This window comes from Triticum urartu, chromosome 5 (genome assembly GCF_003073215.2).
Source record: "Triticum urartu cultivar G1812 chromosome 5, Tu2.1, whole genome shotgun sequence".
NCBI classification, from domain to species: Eukaryota; Viridiplantae; Streptophyta; class Magnoliopsida; order Poales; family Poaceae; genus Triticum; species Triticum urartu.
Window position 1 is genome coordinate 228,776,443 of NC_053026.1, and position 22,619 is coordinate 228,799,061.

Below are 22,619 nucleotides of genomic sequence, written 5' to 3' on the forward strand. Positions count from 1 at the left end.
CCCGTATCTGATGTGGGCTATTTGGTCTAGAAAATGTTAGGCTATTAACGGACCGGCCCATTAGATCTGACGAAATCTTGTGGGCCTATTCCTGGGCCGGATTTTAGACCTACTAGCAGAACTCCCGTGCGTTGCTATAGGATATCCGCAATGTTATCTGCAACACTCGGGTTCAACACAAAAAACCTCATCCAACAATGTAACTTCCTTTTTTCTCTCGGAACCTCCCATTCCCGATCGACTTTCTGCCATAGCGGGACATTTCTCGCTGGAGCCACCTCTTTTAGAACCAAATGACGTCGACCACATCTTCGCCGTGCATTGCAATAAAGATGAAAATTTTCATGTTTATAATATAGTAGAGTGGGTTAAACTAACAACATACTATTGACACAAAGCAACAAATAACTACAGATAGCATTCTCAAACGTCCATTCAACTTTGCAAATGCACATTCACATTGGAGGAGAGTGGCAACATGAACGTATTCCTAGTCGCAAATAAGCCGCACCTCCATCCCACATATGCAAGAAGGGATAATTGTCGTTCTTCTCTTCCTCGTCTTTCCCTACACCTTCTACTCCTCGCGTCTTCGCTAACCCGTTTCATTGGCGCCAACCAGCACCACGTCAACATTAGTGTGTTCGTCATCAACGCCTCTTCTTCTTATTTCTCATTTCTCGTCAGTTTTAGTTCTTGTTCCTACTTATTTTCTAGAATACTCTTTATTTTTTCTCTCTCTTATTATTTGGAACACTCTTTTCTTTCTCCTACACCATGGACCATTTGGTGGCTTTAGTTCTTTTTCCTTCTTGTTCTTGGAACACTCTTTCTTCTTATTATTGCATCAACCACCTGGCCAATGTTGTGTCGTCTTGTCATCACCCACGAATATTTCGGCAACCGTCAGGGTGTGGACATCCTACGGAGCATAGCCTTCATCCATCTAGGTGAACACTAGGTCGCCCATGTCGCAAGAGCATGGTGGCCATTGTCCATGTTAACAAGTGGTGCTCGGTGATTGGCCATGCAGTCGAGAGCCCGTTGATCGTCCTTCCCCACAAGTGCTTTCAAAATGATTCGCTGTGATTAACTGCTTGCTTAATTGATTGAGTACAGAAAAAATTAACGACCTACCTAATTCTTTGCATGCCTAATTAACTGTCAACCAAATCAATTAATTATCTGCCTAATTGTAAGATATCCCTACTTCCAATTATCTGTAGGCATAAATAATTGTCTAAAAAAATCAATTAATTGCATTAATCACTCAACTTCCAAATTGATTCGGTGCAAACAAATCCTATTTAAATGGACCTAATTAATTGCATATGTAATTAACTGTCTAGCTAATTTATTACATGAATGGTTTGATTTCGAAATTGACTTAGTGCTCGGTTTTTAAAATATTTTCGTATGAATGGCTGCTACAAACGCCAAAGATGACAACTACCGATTAATATTAGACACATTACCATAACGAATTTCTTGACATTTAAATGGACACACTTGATTTGAGAATGTAGCTTGCCTGGCTCTACAAGAAATATAATATGACCGAGTCCACATGGCGGTCTGATGACCTGCCTCCCCCCACGGCCGTCCTCGACCCCGTGATCGACGCTCTAACATTCTCAAGCACCGTGCCAGCATTAGGCCTGGCCACTACATCTTCCATGGTGTCCTGCACGACGCCCCTTCGTAGGGGCACGCGCATGCGTACACCCATATGAAACTTGTGATTCTCAATTAATAGTAGAGATAATGATAATAATAAATGACATAGCCTACGGAATTAGATATTACTTATGAAGAAATATCTCATTTTATTATGGAAGGTTATCGAGATAAATCTTATGTCTGTCTTTTAGGAAGGTGATCTCACATATATGGTGCAAATTCTGAATTCTGAATTACTTATTTTTTACATAATTGAATTGAATCACTACCTACCAAAGGAAGCATGAAACAAGATCCCCCTAATGGGAATTGATTTTTTAATGGGAGGGAGAAAACCAGTGGGAGGAGGTGGGACGAAGAAAAACTGGACAAAAATAAACCATACCAGGCTACCAACTGCTCCATTAGGAGTAGAGATGGATGGTTCCTTTGGGAGGAGGGTGGGTGTGTGCGATTTGAATGGATGGTTCTGGCCACCGTTTTCTTGTACGTGGCACTGGAGACGGCGGCGTCCAACCATGTAGGCGAGGCATGGGTCGAGATGGGCACACGGCGAAGCGCAGTAGCAGAGGAGGGGGCGATTCTTTGCTACTGAGATGCAGGGTGTGGGATTGATCATTCATGTTCTCTTTTCCTTTTTAATGGGAGATGGATGCGATTTTTTCACGAGGGGAGAGATGCGACCACGTACAGATTCCATAATAAATTAATTAGGTCCATAACAGGATTTGTTTACAATGCATTAAGATTTACGTGTTAGTTTTCTTAATAAAGAAATGCACTGATGTAGGGATCGATTGTTTCGAGTAAGGAAAGATAGATTTTTCATCTTTTGTATGTTAGGAAATTAGTGATTTGCAAGGAAAGAGTGGACAGAAGAAGAACCAATGCGACCACGTATAGATTCCATAATAAATTAATTAAGTCCATAACGGGATTTGTTTACAATGCATTAAGATTTACGTGTTAGTTTTCTTAATAAAGAAATGCACTGATGTAGGGAGCGATTGATTTGGGTAAGGAAAGATAGATTCGTGATCTTTTGTATGCTAGGAAATTATTGGTTTGCAAGGAAAGAGTGGAGAGAAAAAGGACCAGTACAAGAGGGTGGTGGGAGGTGGGACGAATAAAAACCGGACGAAATTGGGAGGAGGGAGAGGGGCGAGTAAAAACCAATGAAAAAAACCCAACGAAATTGGGAGCTGGGAGGCAGGATGAAAAAAACCAGGGAAGGTGGGAAGAGGACAAAAATAAACCGTACGAGGCTACCAACTGCTCTTTTTATTATGGAAGGTTATCGAGATAAATCTTATGTCTGTCTTTTAGGAAGGTGATCTCACATATATGGTGCAATTTCTGAATTCTTAATTACTTATTGTTTACATAATTGAATTGAAGGAAGGTGATCTCACATATATGGTGCAATTTCTGAATGGTGCAATTTCTGTCTTTTAGGAAGGTGATCTTATGTCTGTCTTTTAGGAAGGTGATCTCACATATATGGTGCAATTTCTGAATTCTCAATTTCTGAATTCTTAATTACTTAAAGGAAGCATGAAACAAGATCCCCCTAATGGGATTGGGTTTTTTAATGGGAGGGAGAAAAACCAGTGGGAGGAGGTGGAACGAAGAAAAACCGGACAAAGATAAACCGTACCAGGCTACCAGCTATTCCATTAGGAGTAGAGATATGGGCCTCTATTGGGCCATCCCATGTGTCAACGTTTCATTGGCGATTCTTGTCAAATGGACGGTTGACATCTATCCCAACGCTGAGCCGACACGTTGTTCGTCGGCGAATGAGAATTTTACACATGGAAAATCGCCATTAGTCCGGGCTGTTAACGGGTTATCGGATCCAAACCGGAACCCGATAGCTTAGCAGCGACCCGTTACGGTGGATGCCACATGTCGGTCACCCTTGACGAAAGAACTTCTATGATCCGCGATTTATCATCATGGAAATGGAAACTGCTGTGATGATAATTTTGGTAATGTCATGGAACACTTCAACGACAGCACAGGTATGACTATCTTGATTCTGTCATAAAATCGTCATGGATGTACATGCATGACAGAAAATGTGACCTACTATGACAAAAATGTATCATCAGGAAGTGTGTTATTTTTGTAGTGGTTTTTTGGAGTCCCGGATGAGATCACACACGTCATGAGGAGTTTTGGATTGGTCAAGAGGTAAAAATTTATAGACGGGAAGTACTATTTTGGGTTCCAAAAAAAGTTTCAGTTTTTCGGTATTGTACTAGGAAGCTTCCAGAAGGTTTCGGAAACTTTCGGAGGAGTCCGAAAGTCCACCAAGGGGTCTACCACGTCCCATAGGCCAGCATGGGCTAAAGGGGGCACCCTGATCTACATGGCCCAGGTGCACCAACCCCTAAGAGTCCCATTGGCTAACACATGTGAAGGGGACTAGGAATCCAACTCCTACTAGGAGTAGGACTCCTTCCCCTTGGTGCAACTCCTATCAGGAGTAGGGCTGGACTCCACCTATATAAATAGAGGGGAGGGGCACATCATAGTCCACAGATAAACACGTGAGCCTTGGGCGCCCCCCTCTCTCTCTCGTTACACCACCGCCTCATCCCGAAGACGCTTAGCGAAGTGCGGTCGGCGCTCCACCACCACCATGCTGTCGTGCTGGTTGTGATCCCATCTACTTCTCCGCCTTCTCTTGCTGGATCAAGGAGGAGGAGACGTCATCGAGCCGTACATGTGCTAAACTCGGAGGTGCCATCCGTTCGGCACTAGATTGGTTGGATCGTGATCGGATCGCGAAGAGTATGAGTACATCAACCGCGTTATATACGCTTCCACTTTAGGTCTACGAGGGTATGTAGAAACACTCTACCATCTCGTTGCTATGCTTCTCCTAGATAGATCTTTGGTGTTCGTAGAATTTTTTTATTTTCATGCTTCGTTCACGATCAAGCTCGGTACCCCCTACCTCGAGGTCTACCAGATTTCACACCGACACTAGTGCTTTCATTGAGAGTTCCACTTTGAGATCGGAAAAGGATCGTTGGTTCTTCTGCAGGTTAACTACGACACCGGGCGCATGGATGGGTACGTCCCCGGCCAACTTTTCGTGTTCGGCAGCATGATTTTCTACGCCAACTCGACGGGCCATCTGGCCACCGTCGAGAACTATGCCCCGGATTAGGTTGTAACCTTTGGAGGGCTAGAGTACACCGTAGAACGAATCCATCAGATGCTTGACAGAATCCAGAGCTTGTCAATCTCAGATGGCAGAACCTCGGTTTACGATAGAATCGGACTTAAAGCCGATGACCTGGAAATTTACGTCCCACCCACCACCCATCTAGTCGCCACGATCGATGATTTAATTGACGTGTTAGACTATGATGAGCCATAGACATGGATGAAGACGTCGACGGTCTTGAAAAGTCCACTTCGCCACAAACTAACACCAGCAAGTGGACCGCAACATCTACTTACGATGTGTATATGATCAATACTTCCAACTCCCATCCAAGACATCGGCGTAGATGCATAAGGGGCATTACATGGGACACAACCAGGAATAATGCCACCACACACAATGGTGCGGTAACAGCCGACGACACCGGCAATCCCGAGGAGGACCTTCAAGCCTCCCTAGAGCGACATGTTAGCCCCGTATGAATCCCCGAGGAGGACCCAAATGACCTCTTTGAAGGGGCCGGTGGGAACTACATGCCCAAATCCGAGGAGGACGAGAGCCTTGGAACCGAGGACTATATAGTCCCTGAATACCCCATCACGGAAGATCACTTCATATGGTGCTTTGTCGCCACCTCTCACAGCATGAAGTGGAAGCAACAGCGGTCTGCGGTGACCTCCATCCTGTTGTCCTGCTGGTCTTGGTCTTGTTGCACCGATATGAAAACCTTTGCCAGATGCCTCGGGACTCCTCGCCTGCGCTTGCCTCTTTAGCACCAAAGAGGAAACGAGGAAAATGCACGCGCTAGCGCCCGCCTGGCTCCAGTCGTCATGGCTTACATCACGCGATCCTCGCGAGGTGTCCCTTGCTTTGATCTCTCCGCCCCTCGCGAGCCAGCCTGGTGAGGCAGCCCCTGAGGAGGTCTTGCATCGTCTGCCTCGCAAGGCTTGGCCCCTCGCGAGGGTCTTGAGATTTTGCTAGTGAAGATGGGTCGTACAGGGCCGCTGGGGGAGCCACCCCACAAGCCGCACGCAGGCAAGTCTGGGGACCCCCATTCCTAGAACGCCGACAGTAGCCCCCGGGCCCAAGGCGCGCTCGGGTTTGGCTTCCAGGCGAAGCCAAAGGGAAAGTGCGGAGCGCCGCGGGTGCCAACAACCTGCGGCCACGGTTGGCGTGTGGCGACTGATTGGACGTGGGCGCCTCCGCTTCCCCATGCTACGTCGTTAATTGCCGACTTGATGAGTCCCTGCTACATGGAGAAAAGATCATTATTACCTTAGGTCGTGGGAGCCGGCGGTTGGCCTCCCCTTGGCTATAAATGGGAAGTGGGGGCGGAGGCCCCGTAATCCATCCCTTCCTTTGCTTCTCCCGCTCCTTCTTCTTCCTTGCTCCACTGCTTCATGGCGCGGTCATGGCGCTGATACGGACGTTCTCGACCGCAGATAAGGACAAGACTCCCCTCAACGAGCCCGAGCTACTCCCACCGAAGAAGAGGCGGTCCCAGCGTCGCGAGATAGTCGTGAGGCCGGTAGTTTCATGGCCGTGGTACAAGCGGACACCTCGTGGGTATCCGTTGTCCTTGTACACCCAAGCCGAGGGCTCCGAAGGGAGGGGGACCGAGCACCGTTGCCCGCGCCAGGGCCATGGTCGGCGCGCCACGGTGGCGCATGCCGTTGCCCAGGGGTTCATGACGTGGACTCCTCGCGCGAGTTCGTGCTATGGGTGGCGATGCCTCCAAGCACTTGGATTCGCTTCCCGCCGTTCTTCACCGCCGAGGGGCCCTCTCGAGCTTTGGCTGCAGCACGCCGACTGTGACGCCCCGGCGACTGGAGCGGAGGTTGAAGTCGTCTCCTCCGGGAGGATCTTCATGACTCGAGGCTGGGGCGAGGTCGCTCGAGTCTGCCGTGCGGAAGGCGCCCTCGCCATCCACTTCGAGTACCATGGCGCATCCACGCTGTTCTTCAAGGTCTTTGACGAGGAAGGCCGTCGCTTGGAGTGTTGCCATGAAGGGGGTTGCCAGGATGGCGCATCGGCTGATGCCGGGCCTGCTGCTGGCCTTGCCCGCAGTTCGTACAGTGACAGTGGCGACTCCTGGTCGTCCAGTGACTCTCCTGAGCCCGTTGAGACTCCGGAGATAAGAGACGATAGCTACGTGCCCCCAAGCTCTCGCCACGCTTGGAGCAAGGCCGCAGCGTCCGGCCACCGTCGTCACTGATATGGATGGGGTTGGCGCCGGCTTCTCGTGGCCCACTGTTGACGATGGCGTTGGTGACGTCCGGCACGTGTAGATCGAGCTCCTAGGAATTCCTTTCCTTTTGTTCCCTGCGAGGAATCGAAACAGACCCCGCGGGGGCGTGTAAAGCGTCTGTAATGTCTTTTGTTCGTATTGTCCTTATTATGAAAATTTGCAAATGCACATCCTACTGAGGCTAGGTCTCCCCTTTCCAACCCCGCGGCAGCTTGGTGCTCTACGCCGACAGGTCCCGGTCCCCAGGAAGGCTGCAACCGTCACTGGTATGCCAGGTCGCGATGTCGTGGTCAAGGCCAGGAGGTGAGCGGCCCGAGGTCCAGTAAGAGCTCATGAGGTGCGATGCTCAAGAGGTCCCCTTTAGCGTGCAAGCAGCTACCTGAGGATGGGAAAGGGAGGTGACGTTGCCGCAGTAGGGCAGCGAAAGGCGAGGATCTTAAACTGTAGTGTTGGGTCAGTCCAGGCGCAAGACTTATCTTGGCATTCTGGGGCTGGTTCCTCGTGTTGCGCCAGACTTATGCGTTGGCCACTGTCGGGTAGCTAGGTTAGGCCCGTGCGAGCCTCCCCCTCTTCTCCATGCTCTCCTGAGTGCTTTGCGTCCTCGGGTCCCGGTCGTCGAGCGAGCTCAGCCGCCGCTGGTATGCCAGGTCGCGATGCCGTGGTCAAGGCCAGGGGGTGAGGGCTGGAGTGCCATTAAGAGCTCCTGAGTGGCGATGCTCACTAGCCCCCCTTTTAACGCGCAAGCAAATCGCATGGGAGAAGAGAGAGAGTCTGTGGTACCGCCCGTTGTAGTCCTTAGGAAGTTCCTGCAAGTTAGCGCGAGAAAGGGCACAAATCGCCATGGTGATTGCTTGTCCGCCACTGGTATGTGAGAGGGGACTCCCTACTGCGAAGAGCGCCCGAGGCGTGTGCAACCCCGCCCTGACACGTGGATTGCACGGCAGGGCTAGACGAGGTGTGTCTGGGCACTCGTGAGCCAGCGCGGGACTCACGAGGCCCTACCTCAAGGCGGGTTGCGCCTGGTCTTGGTTCTTGATGGATGTGGCGTTCCTGCGAGATGATTAGACAACCTGTGCCAAATGAATTTCCTGGGGTTATCGCATGAGAAGGCCAAGCACCAACGACCCCAGGAGGTGACGTGAACGGGGCCGGCCCGCCAGACAAAGCTCAACCGTTGGATTTATCGACGCTGCAGTGACGGGCCAGAGCACAGACGTCGTGCCTAGCCTTCTTATGCGAAGGATCCTGAAGAAAGACAATCGGCGTGCGGCTCCCAAGGTGGGTGACAATCAAGCAGGTGACAATCAAGCATGAAGATCAAACTGGCTTAGGTAAATGCGAGAACGATACATGCCACTGGGTCGGACCGGAGCGACCCGGGGATGATGCAGCCCGAGGGGCGCCCCTAGCAGGGTAATCGAAAGATGCAAGTGGATACATGCCATAGGGACTGACCCACGCGGCCTGGGAATGATGCGGCTCAGGGGGCGCTCCCAGCTGAATCAAGTTGGAAAAATGTCACCTAGTTTGGTTGTCAAAGGAGTGTTGGGGTAGCTGAAGACGCTCGCTGAAGGAGTTGCTCCTTATGAGCCATCGAGGCCCTGAGCCTCGGGATGCTCTTGAGGCTCGGGTGGCCTCCTGATGACCGCCTCCATCTCTGCCAGGACTGCGTGATGCCTGGCCTCCTGACCTGCCAGGATGCTCCGCAGATTGCACTGGAAGGCGGCAGCCCCGCTCGGCAGGCCGAACGGCATGCGAACGTAGCTGTGAGGCGGGCCCTCACACCGGCTAGCACACGAAGGCCAGAAGCGCTCCTGAGATGCGGCCCTGTTGAGCCCTGGGATGTCGATGCAGACCCGCAGCTCATCCGCCTCGCCTGGGTGGGGAGCCACGCTAGGTGGGCGGCGGTCGCTGTGTATTACCCTTGCTTCCTGAAGCTCCTGGGTGGCCTTGACGATGAACTCCTGAGCGCCGGGCACTCCTCGCTCGGTGCCCTCCTGAGGGAAACATGTCGCGAAGCACACCTCCACATGGTGCCCGAGCACCTCCCTCATGATGTTGGCCAGGTCCGAGGCCCTCTAGAAGAGAGCCCCCGAGCCCTGCCCGAGCACGGCACTAGGCACACCTCCCTATGTGAGGGAGGGAGGCGCCCCGAGCGCGGGCGCAGATCCTGAGGTGGCGCCGCTGGAGGTGCCGCTCCCTTGAGGTCCAGTGCGGAGTAGCTCCTTCTTCTTCTTGGGGTTGGCCTCAGGAGGGTACTGCGGACCCGTGCTATCAGGGTCTTCGATTGATGCTTCTTGGAAGGCGCGCTCGAGGGAGCACACCGCATCTCTTTCTTCGCAGGGGACTATGATGATTCCGCCGCTTGCCGGCATCTTGAGGACATTGTAGCCATGGTGGGTGACTGCCATGAATTTGGCTAGCGCCGGGTACCCGAGGATGGCATTGTACGATGGGCGGATGTGGGCGACGTCGAAGTCGACGAGCTCGGTGTGGTAGTTGTCGCGCTGACCGAAGGCGATAGGGAGACGAACTTGCCCTATCGGGGTGGTGGAGCTGCCAGTCACTCCTGAGAAAGGCCTGGTGGGCTGGAGCTTATCATATGGCACTTGAAGGCTGTCTAACGTCTCGATGGACAGGACACTGAGCCCTGCGCCACCGTCGATGAGGGTCTTGTTGACTTGGACATTGCTGATGACGGCTGAACAGGGCATCGGGAGAATGCCAGCAGTTTTCGCGCACTTGAGTTGGTCCGCCAAGCTAAAGGTGATGGCGTACTTGGAACATGTGAGCAGGCGCATGGCCTCGAGCTTGGGGAGGGCTAAATTCACTTCGTGAGAGAACTGCTTGAAGATGCGCTGGGAGGCTGGGGCCTGAGCGCCACCCAAGATGCAGGCGATGGCACACGGCTCTTGGAAGCCCCCAGCCCCCTCGTCATGTAGGTGGTCGTCGTTCCTCCTTGGTGGCGGCGGCAGCGGAGGGAGACCGGGGTTGCCCTAAGGATGGTCCTCGCGAGGCTGGTCGCGCTAGGCATCCTCACGATGCTAGTCCTACCAGCGGTCCTCGCGAGGTTGTTCGTGCCACTCCTGGCGAGGCCCACGGTCGTACCAACGTCCTGCACCTCGTCCACCTCCTTGGCTGCAGCCCTGGTCATTGCACACGGGGCGTCGACCGAAGCGTCCATCTCGAATGGCCCCGAGCTCTTGACAATCATTGGTGTTGTGGGTGCGCATGTTGTGGAAGGCGCAGAACGACAGTTGCCCTTGGACGACTCGGGAAGATCTCGACCACGCTTGGTGTCCGGTTCTGCCGCGAGCACGGCCATCCCTTTGCGCTTCATGTCCATGACCTTGGCCTTCTTCTCCTCTGGATCCGTAGCGGGGAGCTCGAGGAGGGAGAGACGCCCCTCCTTAGCTCTTGCACACTTGGTCGCTATGTTGAACAACTCGAAAGTCATGCACAACTCCTCATGGATGGCGAGCTCCTCCTTCATCTTGATGTCGCGGACGCCGTCAGAAAACGCTGAGATGATGGCCTCGTCTACCACCTTGGGGATCTTCATGCGCACGCTGTTGAAGCATTTGGATGTGCTTCTGCAGGGTCTCTCCCGGCTGTTGCTTGATGTGGCACAGGTCTCCCATGGCCCAGGGGTGGTCGCGAGTGCCCTGGAAGTTGGCGACAAAGCGGTCGCGCCTCTCATCCCAGGAGGAGATTGAGCCTGGGGGCAGGTTCAGGAGCCATGAGAGAGCGCCGTCCTTGAGAGCCATGGGAAACTAGTTTGCCATGACCTTTTCATCGTCGTTGGCCGCCTCGATGCTCAGCTCGTAGAGCTGCAAGAACTCCGTGGGGTCGGGGGTGCCATCATAGTGAGGAGGCAGATCTGGCTTGAACTTGCCTGGCCAGACAACGCTACGCAGCTCAGGAGTGAAGGCGCGGCAGCCTGCCGTGGCCACTAGGGCCCGTCGTGGAGGTGGAGCTTGATCTTGGTGTCCGTGCGCATGGCCCAGTCGCAGCAAGCGATCCTGACATGGCGGTGCTGGGAGCGGTGGAGCGTTTTCTTGCAGACGGGGAATCTATTGGCAGCTTCTTTCTTCGTGCGCGGGCACACGTGCGGTGGGTCACGCCGCGGGACCATACACCTTGGAGCGAGGATGCTGTCTTGACGCGGAGGAGGCGGAGGCGCTCCATGAGCCGCACGCCTCGGCGCGAGGGCGCCATCTTGTTGCGGAGGAGGCAGAGGCGCTCTGTGAGCTACATCGCCCGCAGTCGGGGGCGGGCGAGGCAGCGAGAGGGATGGTGCAGGGGAGCCCCCCGCCGCGCTGACGAGCTCGGCGACGCGGTCCAACCAGTCCTCGTAGAGGTCGTCGACCGGGCGGTAGCATAGGAGCTCGCGTTCCATGAGCAAAGCGGCCTGCGTGTCCATGGGGGTGCGGCGAGCGTGAGACGATGAGCCGTCTGGAGTCAGCGACGGGGTGGCGGTGCGGCCATCACGGCGCACGGAGGGGTGCGGCGAAGAGGCTTGCTGCTTGTTTGTCGCCGGGCCAATGGCGGCGTTGGCGGTAGGTGACAGAGAGCGACGGGGAGGCCCGCCGACAGGGGCTGTCTGAGCGACGCGGGTGGCGAGGGTGGCCCGGCGCTTAGTGCGGGCCCGGCGAGCGTCGGCCATGAGCTTGGTGGAGTGCTGATGTGCGGATCGATGAAGAGGAAAGCTTAAGCGCACCGGTGGAGTGCTGATGCACGGATCGACGAAGAGGAAAGCTTATGTGCACCCCTACCTGGCACGCCAAATGTCAGATTTCGGGTTCCGGTAAAACCCTTGAGGTTTGAACACTAGGGTGCGCACAAAGATCTCCCCCTCTTCTAGCTTGCACTCGACACAATCTCACGGCCTAGCTCGACGAACCCAAAGAACGAGAGACACAAGATTTATACTGGTTCAGGCCACCGTTGCGGTGTAATACCCTACTCCAGTGTGATATGGTGGATTGCCTCTTGGGCTGACGATGAACAATTATAGGGGAAGAACATCCTACTGAGGAGAGGTGTTCCTGTGCTTGGTGAACTTGTGTGGTTCGGGATAAGCTAGGCCCGATCCGATCTGATCCCCTTTATGGTGGTGGCTAGTCCTATTTATAGAGGCCCTGGTCCTCTTCCCAAATATTAGGCGAGAAGGGATCCCACAACGGCCAGTTTGAAGGGGGACAACTAGTACAAGCTATCCTGACAAAAGATGGTCTTCGCCTGCAAAAGGCTATGGTGGTGACGCAGTCTTGGGCTCCACTGTGACCTCCGTCCTGCTGTCCTACTGGTCTTGGTCTTGTTGCACCAATATGGAAACCTTTGCGTGATGCCTCGGGACTCCTCATCTGCGCTTGCCTCTTTAGCACCAAAGAGGAAACGAGGACACTACGCGCTGGCGCCCGCCTGGCTCCAGTCGGCATGTCTTACGTCATGCAATCCTCGTGAGGTGTCCCTTGCCTTGATCTCTCCACCCCTCACGAGCCATCCTAGTGAGGCAACCCCTAAGGAGGTCTTGCGTCGCCCGCCTCGCGAGGCTTGGCCCCTCGCAAGGGTCTTGAGCGTTTGATGGTGAAGATGGGCCGTACAAGGCCGCTGGGGGAGCCACGCCACAGGCCGCAGACAGGCAAGTCTGGGGACCCCCGTTCCCAGAACACCGACAGCAAGGACCCTGTCGGCTACCTAGACCCTCATGATGCTCGAAGTCACATTGAGAAAAACTGAGCACCTCCTCGGTCCATTTATGGCTCAAGATTACGCGCGCCGGCCAAGCTTGATGTCTATGATCCTGGCTGGACAGGAACAATCGCGCTCGAGATCAAGCTTACACTCGGCTCTTCCACGATGTCCGAAGCGATACTTCTTAGTTCTGGGGTCCAGCCCATCCCATCTATTTCATATACAGGGTAATGGAACATCAGTTTCCGGAGGGGTTTAAACCCATCAACATAGAATCATACCATGGCACAACGGACCCAGCAGCATGGATCGAAGATTTTCTTCTTCATATACACATGGCTAATGGAGATGACCTCCATGCCATCAAATACTTTCCGCTCAAGTTAAAGGGGCTGATGAGGCATTGGCTCAATAGCCTACCTCCTCATTCTATCAATAGGTGGGAAGCCCTCGAGGATGCCTTTCGGGTAAATTTCCAGAGGAGTTACGTCCGAACTCCGGACGTCGACAACCTCAGCCATGTCACTCAGTAGCCCGGTGAATCAGCTTGGAAATTTCAGAACCGGTTCCTCATTAAAAAGAACCAGATCAAAGACTATTCCGATGTTGAGGCCATCACTACATTTAAGAATAACATCCGAGATGAGTGGCTCACCCGCCAGTTCAGACAGGATAAACCGAGAACCATGGTAGCCCTAACCTCAATTATGACTCGCTTTTGTGCAGGCGAGGATAGTTGGTTGGCCTGTAGTACCCATAATGACGAGTGATAATCCCCAAGTGCAAGGAATCATCGTAGCAATTTCCAAAGGTGGAAGAGATAACTATGGAGTGTCGAACCCACAAGGAGCTAAAGGTAAGATCAATATTCTCTCAAGTCCTATCTGCCACTGATATGACTCTACCTACACCGAATGTTTGCTTCCATCTAGAAACAAGAAATAAAACTACGTTGTGGGTATGAAGAAGATAACTTTGCATGATATCAAAGAACTAAAATATAAAAGTAGGTGTTGTTAACATAAAGTTAGAATATATTACTATATATATTATAAATAGCGAGTGTGGAATAATGATGGATCGGTGTGCGGAATTATCCTATGAAATTGTTAACAAGATTGGTGCTCGTTATTGCAATTTTATATTAGGGAGAGCTATAAGCTAACATACTTTCTCTCCTTGGATCATATGCAATTTTGATTGGATCTCTAGCAAGCATCCGCAACTACTAACGATCATTAAGGTAAAACCCAACCATAACATTAAAGTCTAAAGTCCCCTTTATCCCATACGCAACAACCCCCTTACTCGGGTTTAAGCTTCTGTCACTCTAGCAACCCACTATAAGCGCATCATGAACGTATTGCAACACTCTACAACGGGAATCCTTCATGTGTGCACGGCACGGAAGGGACCATAGGACAGCACCAAAATAAAACATACAACTCAAACCAATCTAGATCATCAATCAACCCAAAAGACAAAGGAAATCAACTCAAAACATCATAGGATGGCAACACTTCATTGGATCATAATATGTGACATAAAGAACCATGTTCAAGTAGGGGATTACAGCGGGGTGCAGGAGAGTGGGCCGCGTAAAAGAGATGAGGAACATGATGAAGATGGTGATGTTGATGAAGACGATCACCGCGGCGATGGTTCCCCCGGTGGCACTCCGGCGCCACCGAGAGAGAGGGGGAGAGAATCTCCCCCTTGTGCTTCCTCCTCCGTGGCCTCCCCCTATATGGGGAGAGGTTCTCCCTCTGGTCCTTGCCCTCCATGGCCATAATGGCCCCCTCCGAGATCCTCCTCCATGGCCTCCGATGATGATGGCCCCCTCCGGTAGGGTGCCGGAGAGGGCCTAGATTAATTTTTCGTGTCTACAGAGATGTGCGATGGTGGAATTCCCAATCTAGGTTTCTTTCTGGGGTTTTTGGTATTTATAGGAATTTTTGGCGTTAGTCTCACGTCAAGGAGGCCCATGAGGCGTAGGAGCACCCTCCAAGAGAAGTAGGGTGTGCCTCCCTACCTTTTCGTTGCCTCGAGACACTTCTGGTCCAATTGTTGTTCTCTGAGGTTCTCTTTTGGTACATAAAAAATCACCGTAATTTTTCAGCCCATTCCGAGAACTTTTATTTCTGCACAAAAAACGACACCATGGTAGTTCTGCTGAAAACAAGGTCAGTCTGGGTTAGTTCTAATCAAATCATACCAAAACCATATAATTTTTTTGTAAACATAGCATGAATACCTCATAAATTATAGATACGTCGGAGACGTATCAGCATATCCCCAAGCTTAATTCCTGCCCGTCCTCGAGTAGGTAAATCATAAAAGAAATAATTTATGAAGTGTGAATGCTAGCATAGTGCATAAATTTGTTCAATGATAGTTCCAAACAATTTTTCTACCATTATTTCTTATCATAAACGGCCCTCATCTCATAAAACTTCTCATGATCAAGTAGCAATCTATTCACATGTTAAAGTATAAGATAGTAAATACATGAAAGTAAAAGATAGACCCTTCGAAGAGGGAAGCAGGGGTTGTCACGTGCTTTTTAATTTTGGATGTGGAAACCCTTAATGTAAAGGAACATCATGTTGTATTGCCCTTTGTGATAGCAACCTTTTTTATGCAGTCCCTCACTTTTATTTCTTTACAAGTTCGTACAATGCTTATTTTCCCTTAGAATAAAATATCATACATATTTAGGAGCAATTTTTATTGCTTTTTGCACCGATGACAACTTACTTGAAGGATCTTATTCAATCCGTAGGTAGATATGGTGGACACTCTTGGCATGAAACAGGGTTTAAGGGTTTTGGATGCACAAGTAGTATCTCTACTTAGTACAAAATTTTGGCCAGCAAAAGATACTAAGCAAGCACCACATGTTGGAGGATTATAACAATATAATTTCTATGCAAATATACCCGAACATAACTCATTACGTTGTCTTCCTTGTCGAACTTAAACTATTTTGCTCATGCTTGAAAATAATTAATGGGGCTCACAATCATAGAAGATGTCCAAGATAGTATATTTATATGCGAAATCTCTCTTCCTTCAATATTCTTTCATGAATTGTTCAAGTGACCAATGCGGTGTTTGCTATCTTTATATAAATTTTACCACCTATACTTCTTATATGTAAAGTCATTACTCTCCATGGGGTAAGCATATGAATCATATATAATTTCATATTGATGATATTCAATTCATGCAACCATTTACTCATAGGATATAAGTGAAGCATGAGAGTAAATTACAAAGTACTCTAAAAAGATATGAGTGAAGAACAATGAGTAGTCAAATAATTAACTAGCCATGGGAGGACTATCTCTCATTCAAGATTTCAGATCCAATGATTTTATTCAAACAAAAAGTAAAATGAAAATACGCTCCTAGCAAAACACATATCATGTGACGAATAAAAATATAGCTCCGAGTAAGGTGTACCGATGGTTTTGAAGACGGAAGAGGGGATGCCTTCCCAGGCATCCCCTAGCTTTGGCGCTTGAGTCGTTGTTGAATATTACCTTGGGGTTCCCTGGGCAACCCCAAGCTTAGGGTATTTCCATTCCTTATTCTCCTCGTATAGATATCTCACCCAAAACTTGAAAACTTCAATCACCCAAAACTTAAATAAAACTTCATGAGATGGGCTAGTATGATAAAGAGTAAATAATTCATTTTCGTACTATCAAAGACAAGATTCATAATTGTTCTCACAGCATGCTTACTATACCATATAATTTCTACAATTTATATTGAGCAATATAAGCCACAGAAACTAGAAAACAAGCAAACTATGCATTGAAAACAAAATCTGCCACATACAGAACAGTTTGTAATGATCTGAACAACAACCATACTTCTGCGACTCCAAACATTCTGAAAAATTAGGACAACCTATGCAATTTGTATATCAATCTTGTGTAAAAAATTCAGATCAAAAGACCACTTCTGTGATTTTTTAAAATTCTTGCAATGAGCGTAGAAGTTTGTGTTTTTCAGCAAGATAAAATCAACTATCACCATAGATCATCCCAAAGGTCTTACTTGGCACTTTATTGAAACTAAAACTATAAAACATGATCACTAAAGTAGCATAATCATGAGAACACACAAAAATAGTAGGGGTAAATATTGGGTTGTCTCCCAACAAGCGGTTTTCTTTAATGCCTTTTTAGCTAGGCATGGTATCTTAATGATACTCTCCCAAGCCCAATTCCGATGATAATTTTATTCATACTCTAAAAGATACTCCCTCCGTCCGGAAATACTTGTCATCAAAATGGATAAAAGGGGATGTATCTAAGCATATTTTAGTTCTAGATACATCTCTTTTTATCCATTTTGATGGCAAGTATTTTCGGATGGAGTGAGTGCAAGTGAAGTTCATAGAGCGTTCTAAAAATAATATAGATTTACCAATATCCAAGCTCAAAATATATAAGTGAAGCACATGAAGCATTCTATAAAACTATACTCAGAACATTTAAGTGAAGCACAAAGAGCATTCTATAAAGCCATACTCAAAAGATTTAAGTGAAGCACATGAAGCATTCTATAAATCAATGAAGGACTATCTCATACTAGCATGGTGCATAAAGGAAAAGAAAAGAAAAATAAACACAAAAGACGCATATCATGTGAACAAAACAAAAACCGAGGTATACCATTAAATGTTGAAGAAGAAAGATGGGATGCCAACCGGGGCATCCCCAAGCATAGATGCTTGAGTATCCTTGAAATATTTACTTGGGGTGCCTTGTGCATTCCCAAGCTTGAACACTTTCCTCTTCGTATTCTTCTATTATCGGTAACTCCTCATTCTTCGAACACTTCATCCACACAAAACTTAACAAAAAACCTTGTGAGATCCGTTAGTATAATAAAGCAGGTCACTACCTTAACGTACTGTTGTAAAATCATTCTAATTTCATATTAGCATTATATCTACTATATTCCAACTTCACCATGGTTTATACCCCCAACACTACCCATAAAATCATCAAAATAAGTGAACAACACATAGAAAATAGAATCTGTCAAAATCGGGACAGTATGTAGCAATCTGGAACTTTCATATACTTCTATAACTTAAAAAATTCAAAAACAATTAGGACAATCTAAACAATTTTCCTAGAAGTACCGTGTAAATATTTCAAGATTTTAGCACGCTCCAGTAAAAAATGTAAATTCAATTACTACAACAAAATATTCTATTTTTTCTCCTGCACACACCAAACAAGCAATATAAAATTTCTAATGCCAAAGCTGGGCACATTATTTTTATAATACAATGACTATATACAAGGGCATACTTATTTTTGAGAAACTTCCATGAAAAATTCTACATTTTCCCATGAGCATGAATACAATTGTTCAAGGTCGACCCTCACTTCTCCAATGCATAACCTTCCAATCACTTCTCTTTTTGAAAAAGTTTTTAGGCAAAAGAGGCAAGTAATTTTTTTGTATTTTCATTATTTTAATTTTTTTGTTTCTTTCACCCACAACTAAAGGAAACAAAAACAAAATCTACTTAGTGAAGAAAGCAAACAAGCACACACGAGAATATCAACCCCATGTTATTGCTCCCAGGCAACGACGCCAGAAAAGAGCTTGATAATCCCCAAGTGCAAGGATTCATCTTAGCAATTTCCAAAGGTGGAAGTGATAAGTATGTAGTGTCGAACCCACAATGAGCAAAAGGCAAGATCAATATTCTCGCAAGTCCTATCTGCCACCGATACGACTGTACGTACAACAAACGTTTGCTTGCATCTAGAAACAAGAAATAAAACTACGTCTTGGGTATGAAGAGGATAACTTTGCATGATATCGGAGAACTAAAATATAGAAGTAGGTGCTGTTAACATAAAGTTAGAATATATTACTATATATTATAAATAGCGCGTGTGGAATAATGATGGATCGGTGTGCGGAATTATCCTAGGCAATTGTTAACAAGATCGGTGGTCGTTATTGCAATTTTATATGAGGGAGAGGCATAATCTAACATACATTCTCTCCTTGGATCATATACACTTATGATTGGAACTCTAGCAAGCATCCGCAACTACTAAAGTTCATTAAGGTAAAACCGAACCACAGCATTAAAGTATAAAGTCCCGTTTATCCCATATGCAACAACCCCCTTACTCGCGTTTAAGCTTCTGTCACTCTAGCAAACCACTATAAGTGAATCATGAACATATTGCAACACCCTATAGCGGGAAACCTTCACGTGTGCGCAACACGGAAGGCACCATAGGACAACACCAAAATAAAACATTCAACTCAAACCAATCTAGATCATCAACCAGACTAAAAGTCAAAAGAAATCTACTCAAAACATCATAGGATGGCAACACATCATTGGATCATAATATGTGAATAAAGCACCACGTTCAAGTAGGGGATTACAACGGGGTGCGGGAGAGTGGACCACGTAAAGGAGATGAGGAAGGTGATGAAGATCGTGATGTTGATGAAGATGATCACCGCGGCGATGGTTCCCCCGGCGGCACTCCGGTGCCACCAAGAGAGAGAGGGTGAGAGAGTCTCCACCTTGTGCTTCCTCCTCCATGGCCTCCCCCCTAGATGGGGAGAGGTTCTCGCTCTGGTCCTTGGCCTCCATAGCATTGATGGCCCCCTCCGGGATCCTCCTCCATGGCCTCCGGTGATTATGGCCCTCTCCGACAGGGTGCCGGAGAGGGCCTAGATAAATTTTTCATGGTTATAGAGGCGTGCAGTGGTGGAACTCGCGATCTAGATTTCTTTTGGGGTTTTTTTCATTTATAGGAATTTTTTGCGTTGGTCTCACGTCAAGGGGGTCCACGAGGTAGCGACAATGTAGGAGCACCCTCCAGGGGGTAGGGCGCACCCCCTACCTTGTTGTCACCTCGGGATTCTTCTGGTCCAACTCTTGTGCTTCCGGGTTCTCTTTTGGTCCATAAAAATGACCATAAATATTCAGCTAATACCGAGAACTTTTATTTCTACACAAAAAATGACACCATGGTAGTTCTGCTGAAAACAACATAAGTTTAGGTTAGTTCTAATCAAATCATACCAAAACCATATAAAATTATTGTAAACATGTCATGAATACTTCATAAATTATCGATACGTCAGAGACGTATCAGCATCCCCAAGCTTAATTCCTGCTCGTCCTCGAGTAGGTAAATGATAAAAGAAATAATTTATGAAGTGTGAATGCTAGCATAGTGCATAAATTTGATCAATGATAGTTCCAAACACTTTTTCTAGCATTATTATTTCTCATAAACAGTAGCTCATCTCATAAAACTTCTCATGATCAAGTAGCAAGCTATTCACATGTTAAAGTATAGACCATTAATAAGTTCCTTGAAAAATAACAAACCATGTTCTCGGTCACCAAACAATTGCAATTCATCTTTTCAGGAAGGGTCTATGTAAGAGCTTTGCTTTAGCAAATCCCACATACTCAACTGTCATATAGTCTTCCATGATTGCTAACACTCAAAGCATATTTTAGAACAAATAACATCCGTTGAACACAGAGAAAGATAGGGTCTTAATGTTTCGCCTCCCAACTTATTTATCATATAGATAATTGTCAACAATAATAATTCATGATCAAGTATATTTGAATGGACATATATGCTTGGATATTTACTCATCACGTAATGCTTGCCAACTAAACATTAACTGAGGTTGAAATAAGAAGTAATACTATTGACTCTTGCATAAAAGTAAATACATGAAAGTAAAAGATAGACCCTTCCCATAGGGAAGCAGAGGTTGACATGCACTTTTCAAATTTTGATGTGCAAACCCTTAATGCAAAGGAGCGTCACGTTGTATTGCCCTTTGTGATAGCTACCTTTATTATGCAGTCCGTCGCTTTTATTTCTTTACCATCACAAGTTCGTACAATGCTTATTTTACCTTAGAGTAAAAGATCATACATATTTATGAGCACTATTTTATTGCTTTTTGCACCAACGACAACTTACTTGACGGATCTTATTCAATCCATAGGTAGACATGTTGGACACTCATGGCATGAAACGGGCTTTAAGGGTTTTGGATGCATAAGTAGTATCTCTACTTAGTACAAAATTTTGGCTAGCAAAAGATACTAAGAAAGGACCTCATGTTGGAGGATCCATAACAACATAACTTCTATGCAAATATACCCGAACATAACTCATTAAATTGTCTACCTTATCCAACTTCAACTAATTTTCTCAAGTTTGAAAATAATTAATGGGGATCACAATAGTAGAAGATGTCCAAGATATTATATTTATATGTGAAATCTCTCTTCCTTCAATATTCTTTCATGAATTTCTCAAGTGAACAATGTGGTGTTTGCTAACTTTCAATAAATTTTATCACCTATACTTATTATATGTGAAGTCATTACTCCCCATGCGATAAGCATATGAATCATATATAATTTCAGACTTATGATATTCAACGCATTCAACCATTTACTCATAGGATAAAAGTGAAGCACGAGAGTAAATGACAAACTACTCCAAAAAGATATAAGTGAAGAACAATGAGTAGTCAAATAATTAACTAGCCATGGGAGGACTCTCTCTCATTCAAGATTTCAGATCCAATGATTTTATTCAAACAGCAAGTAAAATGAAAATACTCTCCAAGCAAAACACGTATCATGTGAGGAATAAAAATATAGCTCCTAGTAAGGTATACCGATGGTTTTGAAGACGAAAGAGGGGATGCCTTCCCGGGCATCCCCTAGCTTAGGTGCTTGAGTCGTTCTTGAATATTACCTTGGGGTGCCTTTGGGCATCTGAAATCTTAGGGTCTTTCCATGCCTTATTCTCCTCGTATCGATATCTCACCCAAAAGTTGAAAACTTCAATCACACAAAACTTAACGGAACTTCGTGAGATGGGTTAGTATGATAAAGGGTAAATAATTCACTTTGGTACTATCAAAGACAAGATTCATAATTGTTCGCACACAATGCTTACTGTACCATATCATTTATACGGCTTATATTGAGCAATATAAGCCATATAAACTAAAAAAACAAGCAAACTATGCATTGAAAACAGAATCTGCCAGAAACAGAACAATCTGTAATGATCTGAACAACAACCATACTTCTGCGACTCCAAACATTCTGAAAAATTAGGACAAACTATGCAATTTGTATATCAATCTTGTGTAAAAAAATTCAGATCTAAACATTGCTTTTGTGATTTCTTAAAATTCAGGCAATTAGCATAATAGTTTCTGTTTTTCAGCAAGATCAAATCAACTATCACCATAGATCATCGCAAAGGTCTTACTTGGCACTTTATTGAAACAAAAACTATAAAACATGATTGCTACAGTAGCATAATCATGAGAACACACAAAACAGTAGGGGTAAATATTGGGTTGTCTCCCAACAAGCGCTTTTCTTTAATGCCTTTTTAGCTAGGCATGGTATTTTAATGATAGTCTCCCAAGCCCAATTCCGATGATAATTTTATTCATACTCTAAAAGATATAAGTGCAGTTCATAGAGAATTCTACAAATAATATAGATTTACCAATATCCAAGCTCAAAATATATAAGTGAAGCACACGAAGCATTCTATAAAGCCAATATCAGAAGATTTAAGTGAAGCACAAAGAGCATTCTATAAAGCCATACTCAAAAGATTTAAGTGAAACACATGAAGCATTCTATAAATCAATGAAGGACTATCTCATACTAGCATGGTGCATAGAGGAAAAGAAAATAAAAATAAACACAAAAGACGCATATTATGTGAACAAAACAAA